The 2,781-nt window shown below is 31.7% G+C and overlaps 1 pseudogene; it reads left to right on the forward strand.

The window, feature by feature from the left end:
* Nucleotides 1-2,275: 2,275 nt before the first annotated feature.
* On the forward strand, nucleotides 2,276-2,430 carry LOC116637893 (annotated as a pseudogene).
* Nucleotides 2,431-2,781: the final 351 nt, after the last annotated feature.

Genomic DNA, 2,781 nt, shown 5'->3' on the forward strand with positions numbered 1-2,781 from the left:
TGCTTCCTTCTCTCTAAAAAACAACAAAAAAAATTTAAACTCAATCAGTATTGTTTCAGCTTTTCTTTTTAGTACTACTTTTAGAAATATCTTGTCTATGAACAAATGATTTTAATGTAAAATATATTGTTATTAATATTTTATGGGCTAGTTAAGATGCAGGTTTTAATAAGTGGCACACATAGTATGGCTTATAAATTATACTAGTTTCATTTCTCTAGAATCTAATTCCTCACACCAAGAATCCTACTTCTATCAGAAATAAACTGTTTCTCTGTCTTTAGGCCATTTCATTCTCAGGATCTATATAGTGTATTACAGAGTGACTAAGCTCTAGAACACAGACAACTAGGTTACATGGAAGAAAAATTATTAATGGAGAGAGAGTGACAACTGTCAATTCCTCAGAACTAAAACTAACCAAACAAAACAGAACTGTGTCTCCATGTTACACAAGGTCCTACCAGCTCTAGTTTTTATAAACAATGCAGGATATAGAGGAACATAAAGATAATTTTTCTGTCATTGTTAATGCAAGTGAATATAATTATTTCATTAGAAAGTCATACATATATATTTTATCTTCCTTTTGTCTATTTTACCTTTTCATTGACAAAACATCAAGCTAATGACATGTTTTAATTAGTTTTTAGCTGACAACATGTGCTGTCATAATTTTGGCAAACTGCCTTGACTATCCCGTGTATTTCAAGTATTTGTGCTTTTTGAATAAGTGTATCAAACCATATTCATGGTTACTTCACTTACCATGGTGAGCATTGAGGAATATATATAATTGTCAAATCACTAAGTTGCATATTTGACACTAATATAACATCATATGTAAACTATACTTTAACAACAAAAATTTTTAAAAATGTGAAATGAAGAAAATCTGCTTTCATTCAATTTTTAAAAAGTTAAAAATAAAATTGTAAATGTGCACAGAGATTGTGTAAACAACTAATTCTGTAATTATGTCATCCTGTATTGTTAGAACTTTGAGCATAATCTTACAATATAATAGTGTGTTAATTTGCCATGTGCTATTTTGCTAAACGTCAAAAATGTAGTATCAGTATTTCACCAAATCTTATTTTTGTTTAGTGCATTCTTAAAATTCTTAAAATAACATAACATATAACATAACATATATAACATAACATTCTTAACATAGCATAACATATAAACTAATATAACATTGTCTCTCAACTATATGCAAGTTAAAAAGTTCAACAGTGTATTATTTTACTAAAATATTAAGATTCTGTTACTTAAAAACGGATATGTTTATCTACATTATTATAGAATGGCTTCTCCAGCTACCTTAAGTTATAATTCTAAGTAACCCATCTCTTTGTTTTCATTGAATGAAACAATTCACATTTAATTTAAAAAAGAGAAAGAGTACAATTTGTTGTAGTCAAATAAGAAATTATAGAAATGGCAGCAATCAATACTACCTTTAATCTTAAACTACTCTCCCCTTTAGAAGATGCTTACCATAGATTCTGGATCAACATGGCAATGTAGGAAAACTCCGAACTTACCTCCTCATTGGAACACACCAAATTACACCTATTAATAGATAATTCCTCCTGAAGAACAACTGTGGGCTGACTGAATAACTACTGAACAACCAAAGATAAAGAGATTGACAAGAGAACAGCAAGAGAGATGGAGACATGCCATGGTTTAAAAGAGTAACTAACATATATAGCCACAGCTCCAATCAGCAAAAGTCACCAAGCACACACAGTCTGCAGAGGGGACACCATACACAAGACCACTCCTTCAACATTAGGAGAAGTAGCCATTCCACCTAATCCATAGAAATAAACACCAAAAGTCAAGCAAAATGGGGAGACAGAGGAAAATACTCCAAAAGAAAGAACAAGAAAAAAACCTCAGAAAAAGAACTAAATGAAACAGAGATAAGCAATATACCTGATAAAGAATTTAGAGTAATGATCATAAAGGTGCTCACTGACTGCAGAAAAGAATGGAAAGACAAAGTGGGACCTTCAATAAAGAGATAAAAAATATTAAGAAAAACCAATGAGAGTTGAAGAATACAATAACTGAAATAAAAAACACACTAGAGGGAATTAACAGATTAGAGGATGCAGAAGAATGTAGCAATGACCTGGAAGACAGGGTAATGGAAAACACACAAGGGGAACAGAATAAAGAGAAGAATTTTTAAAAATGAGGCTAGATTAAGAGATCTCTCAGACATATCAAGCAAACAAACATTTGTATTATAGGAGTTCCAAGCTTTGCGCAGTGGCAGTATCATAGCCAATGAGGTTTATCCGGGGCGCGATTATTGCTAATTGTATTATAGGAGTTCCAGAAGAAGAGAGAGAAAGGTATAGAACACTTATTCGAAGGAATAATAACTGAAACTTCCCTAACCTAGGGAGGGAAATAGACATCCAGATCCAAGAAGCACAGAGAGTTCCAAATAAGATGAACCCAAGGAGGTCCACACTATGACACATAATAATTAAAATGTCAAAGGTTAGATAAAGAGACAATCTTAAAAGCAGCAAGAAAGAAACAAAAGGTTACTACAAAGGAAAAACTAAGGCTGTCAGCTGTTTTTTCAGCAGAAACTTTGTAATGAAGAAGAGAATGGCATGATATATTCAAAAGGAAAAAACCTACAACCATATACTCTACCCAGCAATGTTATCATTCAGATTTGAAGAAGAAATAAAGAGTTTCCAAGACAAACAAAAGATAAAGGAGTTTATCACTACTAAATCAGCTTTACAA

This window comes from Phoca vitulina, unplaced genomic scaffold (genome assembly GCF_004348235.1).
Source record: "Phoca vitulina isolate PV1807 unplaced genomic scaffold, GSC_HSeal_1.0 scaffold1, whole genome shotgun sequence".
In the NCBI taxonomy this organism is placed as follows: domain Eukaryota; kingdom Metazoa; phylum Chordata; class Mammalia; order Carnivora; family Phocidae; genus Phoca; species Phoca vitulina.